Here is an 11992-nt window from a genome sequence, read left to right as displayed (position 1 = left end):
CTTCCTAAGATGATGTCCTACCGGTAATAGGATATTGAGGTGGGCCACACCTTCTTAACTGAAGTAACCTCATCAAAAGGTCCTATTTACAGTGGCCTTACACCCACAGGAATGGATTTAAGAACATTTTTTTCTGGGGTACATACCACTTCAAACCACCATAGGTGGTTTGGCAACTCTATGAAAATGTATGAGTTAAAAATTTATATTTTTGTAACTCCCCTACTTCTATTCTTGATTTTACCTTTGAAATAACAAAACAAATTATTCCTCCCACATGATGACAATCTTCAAATATTTAAAGATAGCTCTTACCTCTTTATTCTTCCCTTCCTAAGGCTAAACATTCTTTTGTTCATGTTTTTTGGTTTTCAGACTCCAAGGTATTCTAGGTGAGTAGCTTATAAGAGCCTAGGAAAAAAAGGCTGGAGGTACCACGTAATCTAGAGGATGAAGATTTATAAAGACCATTTGAGATTTAGCCTAGATCCGAGAGTACTATCTTAGTTACAGTTCTTATTAAGAATTTGGTTTCCTCCAACACTGTTCACAAAATCCTAAAAATATAGTTAAGTTCATATATTTAGAATTAGTTGTGGTTGTTCAATCCATCTTTAGAGATCTCCAAGGAATGAATATGTTTAAAATGATAGAATTATAGAGGTCATATGACCAGGAGTTAAGTAATTATCCATATATCTATGCAAAAATGACTGAATTAAAACAAAAAACTGGCAAGTGGATGTGGCTCAAGCAATTGAGCTCCCTTCTACAAGGTTTCGATTCCTGGGGCCTCCTGGTAAAGGCAAGCTGACCTGCACAGTGTGCTGGCTAATGCAGGAATGCTGGCCCGCATGGAGAGCTAGCACAGCAAGACAATGCAAGAAAAAGAGACACAGGAGAGACAATAAGAGATGCAGCAGACCAGGGAGCTAAGGTGGCACAAGGGATTGAGCACCCCTCTTCCACTCTAGAAGGTTCCTGGGGCTGCTTGAAGAGAAGACAAGCAGACACAGAAGAACACACAGCGAATGGACACAGAAAGTAGACAGCAAGTGTGAAAACAACGAAGTTGGGGGGTCGTTAGAAATAAATAAATCTTAAAAAAAAAAGCTGTAGGGAAAGAGGATATGGATGTTCTTTACTCAATCGAACATTTCTTTATATCAAACTGATTTATCATAATCATATTAACTTTTTAAAGGACATCTAAGTCCACCATTATTTTAGATAAGTTATTGCTTAGTGGGCTCATATTTTTATTTATTTTGCTAATTTAAAGCTTTTGATATTTAAGCCTGTCGACAATTGCGTTAGTGAACTCTGTCTTGATAATAAGTTTATCATTTGTCACTTTCAGACAGTGTTTTTAAAGAACAGTGAATTTCTGGATGTGCTCAGATACCAACTGAATTGTGTGCCTATACTTCTACATGGATGCATGTTGATGGTGGGGGTGGAAATGTTTTAGACTTATTAAACATGCTACTACTGGCACACCTGAGTTCCTAAAATTTTTGTTGAACTAACTTTTGCCTAGGGTGAATTAACTTAATGCTGTTTTGCATACAGGAAAGCAATAGACCTGCTATTAAGTTACCAAAGCTCATTTCCTTTCTGCCCCATCTAAGGTGGACAATAGTCCAATATCAATGACTCAGGTTATCATGACTAATAAAATTGAAGCCTGGGCAGTTACAAGTACATTCACTTCCATGGAATACAGAACAAATTCGGTAATTACTCTTAAGAAAAACTTTACTGTTTTTAGCTGACCCATTCCAAGATAGGAAAGTCAGGCAAAGACTTTTACTCATTTTTCTCTGAATTCCTATCTGCATTTCTCTGAATATTCAATTACCATAATGATATGGGCAGTTTTTCTGTGGTCTTTTTTTTTTTTTTAACTCCAAACAATTGTTTTCCCAATATTTTCAAACTCAAAATCACCCTACCAAGAATAAATAACGTCTCATCGAAATTGTTTGCCCACAGTTTAGATACGGGCCTCCTTCAACCTTTTCTCATTGCTTTTAAAAAAAAAAAGATTAAAATCACTCTTGTCTATTTACGTTCAATCTTTTTGTCCCTTCTTTTAACTAGGTTATTTCCAGAACATACACATATGCAATTCTTACAAAAGAAAAGATAGGTGAGAGCTTTTCTCACCATTCGGCTCTGGGGCTGTCAAAGAAAAACGAAGTGCCTGAGAAAGCTTTTACAACATTACAGACTTTAAAAGCCTGGTTGAGACGCATCTGAAAATCCACCAGAGGGAGATGCTTTCTAAACCGCCAGAAGAAACTTACGCGAGGGACTCGGAGGTCCTTAAGGAGGGAGTCACTGGTTCTGCCCTGGGCTCTGGGCGGGAGGGAGCAGGTGTATATAGTTGCTAGAGCTTGGGGAAGGGTACAGCGGAAGGGAAAAATGGGATTGGCTTTATGACAGTAGCAGCGAAGCGTGTGGTCTAAGACCAGGAACAGAGGGTAAGGAGATATTGCCAATGCTGAGCTCAACGTTCCTACATAACCTGGTAGTTCCCGAAGATGTGGAGGTGGGCGTCTTTGAAGGCACTTCCGCCTAGCAACTCCACGCGGTTGCTAAGGAGGGGCAGCAGTGAGGATGACCCGGAAATGTTTGTGTCAATTTCTCCCCGCCTGTTCAAGGTTTGTCCTATTGGGAACGCTAGGGGGCTCTGTGGGCGCCGGGCGGAGGGCGGGACCAACGCTAGCGGTTCCGGTTCGGCTCCTGCCGCCCCTTCACTCCTCACCTCCCCCTTCTCTCTGGCGCCTCTCCTGCCTCCCGCTCCTGGGAAAGAGAGAAGTCACCGCTGCGGTTGGGTTAGAGGAGCACTCAGCGCCTTCGGGAGGGGGCTGCGCCCGCCGCACCAGAGCCTTGGAGAAAGACAGGATCAGGTACTCGCTCCAACTTCGACGGGGTCCGAGAAGCTAGGGTCTGAGCGCGTGTGTCTGTGGGAGCTGGTAGGGGGCCCTTCGCCGGGTAGGGACGGAGGGACGCCAGGATCCCGCCTGGATCCCGCCTGGATCGCAGGCCGGTGTGCGTCTGTAGAGGGTTGCGACTTCGGAATGTAGGGGCTGGGGAACACCGCGGGCGAACGGTTTTGGAAACGGGTTTGAGACTGGCGAAGGAGGGTCCTTGTCGGAGGCAGAACACTTCGGCCGGTGCGAACGGGGCGTTTACTACCTGAAGGGCTCGCTCTGAAAGGGTTGCGAGGGTTCGAGTCGGCTGGGCACCGCGGGGAACCGCCCTTGGCGGAGCTGGGGCAAAAGAGTGGTTTAGGAGACTTTTTTTTTCACCCAACTTCCGTGCGCTTCTTCCTTTACTGCTCCCTCACCCCAGCGATCTATAGTAACTGACCCCCAAGTAGGCAGTCATCAGCGTAAAAGAAAGAGAATGGAACTGGAGTTGTTGCCCCTAAATTATTCTTCAAATGTTTGGAAAGCCCCGGAATGGCATATTCAGCCCAGTTTCCTAATCCGATTTTATGTATAAATTATTTTAGAAAAGTGTATTTCTGAAAAGCACCAAACTATAGGCTAGTCAGTCATAGCATTGTATGGTAAATGTGTTTATATATACTAAAAAAAAAAAAATAGACCCAGGGGAACTGAGAGGTCTAGGCGAGACATGTTGAGGCAAGCCTTTTCCAACCTCTTTCTTACCTGCCAGTTTAAATGAAGCAGAAAGATCCTCTTCAGTTATATTTCAATCAGTGACTGAATTGCTAGGTACTATGTGGTGATGTCTCAGAATAGATACGTGCATGTTCATAGAGACAAGATTCTCTACTATTGAGCCTCCTTCTTAATCTTTTAAGTAGATAATTGTGGTCAAGTGGATGTATTTGCTTTGAGGTAGGTAAATCTGGGATTGAATCCAGGCTGTGCCATTTGCTGGTTGTTGACCTTGGGCAAATCATGGAACCCACCAGCGCCTCAGTTTCCTCATAAGAAAAATGAGGAATTCTAATTCTTACCAGTATTAATAAGGGGAGTAATGTATTTAAATAACAGCCGTTTTTAATATAAGCCCCTTCGAATTGCAAGATGAGTCATTATCATCATCAGTGGTATCACAGTTTTGTGAAACAAGGTTCGAGGTAGGGAGGAGACTGGATTGTGATATTCCAAGGCATTGGTGTACAACAGGACTTTCAATGGCTTCTAGAAATTAGTCATAAATAGCCTGAAATTCAAATTTAGTGGTTTCTTAAAACTCTTAGCAATAAAGCAGAATATGTGCATTTATTGAAATGACTAAGATATGGTAAAGATTTTTTTTGAGATTTGTGGTGTATATAGTATGGAATGATAACAAGAAAAATATGAAAAATGTATGTATGTAAGACTTAGCATGTTTCTTTGAAGAGAATTAAAATTGGACATAAAATAGAAAGTGGTTGTAATTTTAAGATTAAAATCAACATCAGTAGCATGACTCATCTTAATTAGACCTAAACTATTGGAAAAACTTATAGAAGTCTTATATGTGTAATAGTCTAAAATAAATGAAACTGGAAGAATTTCATGATGAGAAAACAAAAATAAGTCTAAGAAATGTGAAATCTGTGTTCGTTTTGTGGGTTTAAGATGATATTGTTACGTGGAGTGTCTGTAGTTCAGTGGTTAAGCACGTGCTTCACATGTACTAGGTTCTGGATTTAATCCCGAGTACCTCCTAAAAAAATAAAAATAAAAAATGATACAGATATATATGTAACCTATTTGTCAGCTTTTGAGGAAATATCATTTGCTTTTTGATGTAACTTATTAGTAATTTTAATTTTTTAATGTACTTTATGCCCAAAGGACAAAAAATCAAATAACTTACTTCAACAAAAAAAATTTTGTGCGTGAAAAGTGGATGCAAAGTTTGTAATTCAATATTAAAATATAAATACAAAGTTTGTAATTCAGTATAACTTTTTAGAAAAGTTTGTAGGTATGTACCTACTTTTGAGAGAAAATTTCAAATATATTTCTTCCCCACGGCCCTTTTAAATAGGGTTGAAATTATGTTTCACTACAGCTGTAGAATTTTTGGTAAGGGTATTCTGCTTTCCTAAATGGTTCTTCTGAGAGTATAACATCTTTAATATGTATTTAAACTTTTTGCTATTGAGGTCATATTATTTTGCTTTGGTAAAGCTATCAGAAACAATAATTTTCTTTCTATCTTCACAAAACTATAATAAACCTTTTATTCTGGTATAAGAGGACACTAACTATTAGAGTAAAATGCCTATCTAAAATGGATTTGACCAATATAGACTGTTAGAGGTGATACTTTTCCTTGATGGCCTCTTCTACTCAAACAAAATATTTGCATATTCCAAGGATCCTTTGCTGTTGTCAGCTATGGAATTTGCTTGTCAGGAAATCTAAAAATGGCCAAACCTTCCTTTAATGTCTGTCTCTTGTATGATGTCAGGAAGTTTTAGGAAAGATTGAAAAGACTTATATACCATATACTAGAATAATGTAATGAATAAAATAGTTAATTTTATTGGTTACTGCCAAAGATAGTGAAAGAGTTACTGTGGAAATGTTAAAAAAATATCCAAGCAGTGCTTTCTTTTTTCTTACAACAAATAAGTATTCTAGAGTCTGTTTCTCTTCTGAACCGTATTTCTTTTATGGAGATATGATTTGGTGTCTAATAAGGATGAGTAATTATTTTGTCCAGAAAAAAAATGCTTATATCATAGGCAGTCTTTATGGAAAACTGCTTTAATGGTTTTAGGTAAGTGGAAGTAGATTTTCTGAAAAGAACTTTTGAATTTTTGGAATGATAGTTTTTCTCTCTTTAACATCTAACTTGCTTCTATTTATTTCTACATAATATAGAATCTTTGATAATCTAGGAGAAAAAAAGGAACACATTTACTTCAGAATTATCATTTTAAGTTTTTAGGTTATTTATTTTGAGAGCTAAATTGGATTTTGACATTATTGGGATTGTGTTCAAGATGGACTCAGAAAAAAATTAGAGGGATGCCATCTGTTTCAGATTCCTTTTCTCCCCACCCCCTTCGTGTTCTGTGGTTTTGAGCTCATCAGATTATTTTTCAAATATGAAAATCCTCAATAGATTAGGTTGTATAATTTTAGCTATATCAGTGAACATGTAACTAAAGAACTTGTATTTTTATGTTGTATTTACACAGGATGCCTGAAGACATTGGTTAAAAGTAACTGTTATTTGAAACTGAACATTAGGTAGCTTCATGCTTCTTTGTTTTTATTCACTTAATAAAACTATTTTTGTCATTTGTGCTTGCTGTAGTCCATTTGCTGGTGGAAGTTGCTTTAAAAAATAGGATATGGATCCTTGAAATATCCACGTATTTTGTTCACTTGCTGTCTTAAACTAAACCAGAAGAGAACCTTTTGAGGATTTTTTATTTGGTAATAAGCCTGTGTAAACTTACTCTTTCAGCAGTGGGTTTTGCCTTACCCATATGCCTGTTGCTATAGTTTTCATCTGTGTGTGCACCATAGAGTTCATAGGACACATAGTTGGCACTTTTTAGTTTGGATTCTTAATAAATTCTCAGGACAGGCACCTGGGTTTTCTGAGCTAAAAAAGACCATAACTTGCTCAGATTATAGTTGGCACATCGCATGCATCAGAAAGAGCCAGACATCTTCGAGAAATTATAAAGTAGATTTAGTATAGTATTCCAGAAATGGCCTAAAGTAGAGCCATCTGGGTAGAAGAAAACCATGCTGTGCCTGTGGTAGAAATGTTCTGGTGAGGGAGGAAGACAGATGGACTGTCCCTGCACTGCTGTAATCTCTCCCTCACCCAGAAGCTCTAGGTAGGCAGTGCATATATGGCAGGATCCGGGGTACCAGGGACAGAGACTGTTTTTTAGTAATCTCTCACTCATCACAGTGGAGATGTGGACATACTGGGTATAGGGATATTTGCTTGAGTTCTGCCTTGCTCAGAGAACCTGAGTGGATAGGTAGCTATTGCCGTTGCCACCAAGGAGGACTTGATACAGCATTGTGCTGGATAAAGCCTGTCAAAGCACTACAGCTTGATGTCTCCATCAAAATGCCATATAGGAAAGTGGACTTGGCCCAGTGGATAGGGAGTCCGCCTACCACATGGGAGGTCCGTGGTTCAAACCTTGGGCCTCCTTGACCTGTGTGGAGCTGGCCCATGCGCAGTGCTGATGCGTGCAAGGAGTGCCCTGCTATGCAGGGGTGTCCCCCATGTCAGGGAGCCCCACGTGCAAGGAGTGCACCCCGTAAGGAGAACTAACTGCCCAGCGCGAAAGAAATTGCAGCCTGCCCAGGAATGGCACCGCACACATGGAGAACTGACACAGCAAGATGACGCAACAAAAAGAAACACAGATTCCCGGTGCTGCTGATAAGGATAGAAGTGGTCACAGAAGAACACACAGTGAATGGACACAGAGAGCAGACAGCTGGGGGGAGGGGGAAGGGGAGAAAAGTAAATTAAATAAAAATAAAATCTAAAAAAAAAGAAAAAATGCCATATAAATTCATCAGGGAAAAATAGCATTGGAACCCACAGTGATATCTGTTGCTTCTGCAGTCTAACTTCTTAGCCTAGAAAAAGGGACATTGAGGACTTTTGGGCCTCGGAATGAAAGTACCATATAGTTATGTCCTTCTTGATATGTTAATAAATACACTTTAATTTGTCTTTTAGCATTACTGAATGATATGAAATTATTTATGGTTGTGTGTGTGTGTGCATGTTTGCTTGAGAGTACATGGTAATCACCAAATCTCATTATAGTCTCCTTAGGCCAAATTGTTAAATTCCCAGCTGAATTTCTTCTTTATTTCTTGAAGGTCACGCTCTTATGGAGGTGAGCAGAGACATGACTAATGCTAGGCAAAAGGCAAGGCGATAGAAAATTCAGAAACTAACATTCCTCAAGTAATGGAAGTCAGTTTTAAAATATGAGTATTTCATTTAGGATTGTCCCTGTTATCTAATAGATGCAAAATATCCATATTTTGTTAATTCCCAGCAAAGAGGTATGGTTTTGTATTAGGGTTTCTTAATTATTTTCACTTTAGTAGAATTTCTGTTGTGTCCAGTGGCAATATCCACTCTGAGATTGTGGTTGCCTGAGTATATTATTACTATTATTATTTTTTAAAGATTTATTTATCCCCCCCCCACTATTGTTTTGTGCTCGCTGTCTGCTTTCTCTGTCCATTCGCTCTGTGTTCTTCTGTGTCTGCTTGTCTTCTCTTTAGGTGGCCTTGGGAACTGATCCTGTAACCCTTCCAGAGTGGGAGAGAGGGACTCATTCTCTTGTGCCACCTAGGCTACCTGGTCTGCTGTATTTCTTATTGTCTTTCCTCTGTGTCTCTTTTTGATGCATCATCTTGCTATGCCAGCTCTCTGTGCGGGCCAGCACACCTCATCGGTCAGCACTCTGCATGGGCCACCTCTCTACTTGGGCCAACATGGCTTCACCAGGAGGCCCTGGGAATCAAATGCTGGACCTCCTATATGGTAGATGGGAACCCAGTCACTTGAGCCACATTCACTTCCCTTATTTTTTTAATAAAGATTTTTTTTTTCACTTTTATTCTTTATTAGCGAAATGGTCGGAAGGCTATTTTTAGAATAGTTTTAGATTTACAGAATAATTGAGCAGATGGTACATAAGAGTTCCATATACCCCTCCCCATGCACAGTTTCTCCTATTCTTAACATCTTAGTGTGGTATGTTTATTACAGTTCATAAACCAATACCAATACATTATTGTTAGCTATAGTTCGTAGATTACAATCTTTGTGTTGTACAGTTCTATAAGTTTTGACAAATGCATAATGACTTACATCTACCATTACAATTCATGTAGAATAGTTTTACCATTGTAAAATCTCTGAAAATCCCTGGACAACCCCTGATCTTTTTATTGTCTTCATAGTTTTACCTTTTCTAAAATGTGTATGTATAGTTAGAATCATATAGTATGCTGCTTTTTCAGACTGGCTTCTTTTACTTAGCAATATGCATTTAAGGTGTTTCCATGTCTTTTCATGCTTAATAGCACATTTCTTTATATTGTTGAATAATATTCCATTGTACAAATGCACCTTAGTTTGTTTATCCATTCATCTATTGAAGAACATCTTGATTGCTTCCAGTTTAGGGTGATTATGAATAAAACTGCTACAAACATTCGTGTGCAGGTGGTGGGGGCACAAAATTTCAACTCCTTTGGATAAATACCTAGGACCATTATTGCTGGATTGTATGGCAGGACTACGCTTAGCTTTGTAAGAAATTGCCACACTGTCTTCCAAAGTAGTTGCACCATTTTGCATTCCCACCAGCAATGAATTAACATTCCTGGTCCTCCATATCCTCATCAGCATTTTGTATTGTCAGTCTTTTGTATTTTAGCCATACTAATAGATGTGTGGTGTTAGGCGTTATTGTTGTTTTAAGATTTATTTTATTTATTTGTTTATTTCTCCCCAACCCCTTGTTGTTTTTCACCTGCTGTATCCGTTTGTCTTATTTCTTTATGAGGCACCAGAAACCAAACCTGGGACCTCTGATGTGGGAGGGAGGTGCCTAATTGCTTGAGCCACCTCTGCTCCCTGCTTTGTTGTGTCTCTCATTATGTTTTTCCTCTCTGCATCTCTTGTTGCATCATCTTGTTGTGTCAGCTCTCTGTTTTCTTTAGAAAACACCAGGATCTGAACCAGTTACCTCCCATGTGGAAGCACGAGCCCTGTTGCCTGAGCCACATCCACTTCTTGGGCATTGTTTTAATTTGCAATTCCCTACTGATATAGGATGTTGAACATCTTTTCATATGCTTATTTGCCATCTGTATATCTTCTTTGGTGATATGTCTGTTCAGATCTTTTGCCTATATATTTTTTTCCTCTTAAATTGGATTGTTTTCTTATTTTTTAATTTGGGTTGAGTTTTAAGAGTTCTTTATATTTTTTGTATACAAATCCTTTATCTGATAGGCATTTTGGAAATATTTTCTCCTAGCCTGTAACTTTTCTCTTCATTTTCTTAACAGTCTTTCATATAGCAAAAGCTTTAAATTTTGTTAACACTGTCTTACCAATTTTTTCTTTCATGGTTTGTGCTTTTGGTGTTGTATCTAAATATTCATTGCGGGGAGCGGATTTGACCCAATGGATAGGACATCCGCCTACCACATGGGAGGTCCAAGGTTCAAACACAGTGCCTCCTGACCCGTGTGATGATTTGGCCCATGCACAGTGCTGATGCGTGCAAGGAGTGCCGTGCTACGCAGGGGTGTCCCCTGCATGGGGGAGCCCCACGCACAAGGAGTGCACCCTGTAAGGAGAGCTGCCCAGCATGAAAAAAGTGCAGCCTGCCCAGGAATGGCACCGCACACACGGAGAGCTGACACAGCAAAATGGCACAACAACAAAAAAAATGAGACACAGATTCCAGGTGCTGCTGACAAGAATACAGGCAGACACAGAAGAGCACACAGCAAATGGACACACAGAACAGACACCTGGGGGATGGGGGCGTGGGGAGGGGGAGAGGAAAAAAAAAAGATTACTTTGATGTTTAAAAAAATGAAAAAAATGAAAACTCATTGCCAAACCCAGGATCACTTAGATTTTCTCCTATGATATCTTCCTAAAGTTATTTATAGTTTTGCATTTTACATTAAGGTCTAAGACCTTTTTTTGAGTTTATTTTTGTGAAAGGTATAAGGACTATGTATTCATATTGCTCCATATGAATGTCTAATAGTTTTATGGTTTTTTTTCTGTTCTAATGGTGTTAATATGACATTTTTAGAAACTAAAATGAAAATAATTTGTAGGAGTGATATTTAGGTGAGATTTTCATAACATTCTTGTGATATAATTAGATGCATTGTTCAGAATCTGGGTTTCCCATTAAAAAAACCTGATAATAGGTTATTAGATGTTAATAGACAACTGCTTAATTCTGAGATATGTAATAGGACATTAGGAAGTGTTAGCTAAATGTGGTGCCAGTCATAGTACAGCTGGAGGTACTAACAGGGTTTAATAATAGATCTAAAAACAGAATTTTTGAATTGTCTCTAAATGTTAAAGGTCTTTGCCACTTGCATTTTTTTGTTGTGTAGAGTTTTAGCTATACAGTTTTCTTGGTGGGTCTCTTCAGTGTTTGCTCCTTATTTTTATCATTAACTTGTTGAAGAAAATCCAGAAGCTTAAACTGGCAGAGACTGAATAGGAGGAGACACTTTGGGACTGCTCTAATTGTCTGGTTATTTCCAGTTTTGTCTAGGGTGGGAATATTGATCCTAAGAATAATAGGATGCTTTCCTGAAACAATATTTCTCACATAGACTCAGTAGTAATGGTTAGCTAGAACTCTTTTTCAGTTGCCTTTACAACTATCCTGTCCTGGACTTCTAATACACCCTGTATTTTCCAAAACATTGTAACCATTTTCCAGTCACCTAGGGTATGATGCAACAATTGTTTAATAACTGTTTTTGGTGGGTTTTGGTTGCTTTTTTTCACCTAGCTAAACAATAATAGACCTCAAGGAACTGTTTGTATGAAAGTACTCACATTCTCCAGAGATAGATGCTCTCCAAATCAATCAATACACAAACTTACTTTGTCGTTAGTGAGATCCATCTGGTTAATACTATGTTTCTTCAGTTTCATAGGTTATGAAATCGTTAAGCTAGAAGAAAACACGGAGGTAGTCTAGTTATACCTTTTTGTTTTACAGCTGAGAATACCTAAACCCAAAGAGGCTATGTGACTTGCTCAAGATTGTATAGCTAGTTAAAGAGACACACTGAACCCAGTTCCTGACTCCCAGTCCAGTTCCATTTCTGATATGCCTACACTAATTCTTTCATTTTAGTTAATAAGGAAATTATGATTTTTATAAGAAGTAAATTTTCCAGGAAATTTAGGTGGACTATTAAGCTACTGTAGTATTTCTTAG

The 11992-nt window shown here is 38.8% G+C and overlaps 1 protein-coding gene across 11 annotated transcripts in view; it reads left to right on the top strand.

The window, feature by feature from the left end:
- The first annotated feature begins 2706 nt into the window (after positions 1 to 2706).
- The window catches only part of CSNK1G1 (casein kinase 1 gamma 1), a 193361-nt gene continuing 184075 nt past the window's right edge, over positions 2707 to 11992 (top strand). For 10 of the 11 annotated variants that reach the window (XR_011648439.1, XM_058294329.2, XM_012528308.4 and 7 more), the window contains exon 1: positions 2721 to 2915. The gene's annotated coding sequence lies outside the window, so the exon portion shown is untranslated. Of the gene's footprint in view, positions 2916 to 11992 lie in introns of all 11 variants that reach the window. The other variant, XM_058294327.2, reaches the window with a different exon arrangement.

Source organism: Dasypus novemcinctus, chromosome 3 (assembly GCF_030445035.2).
Source record: "Dasypus novemcinctus isolate mDasNov1 chromosome 3, mDasNov1.1.hap2, whole genome shotgun sequence".
NCBI classification, from domain to species: domain Eukaryota; kingdom Metazoa; phylum Chordata; class Mammalia; order Cingulata; family Dasypodidae; genus Dasypus; species Dasypus novemcinctus.
This window is presented reverse-complemented; position numbering and strand designations above follow the sequence as displayed.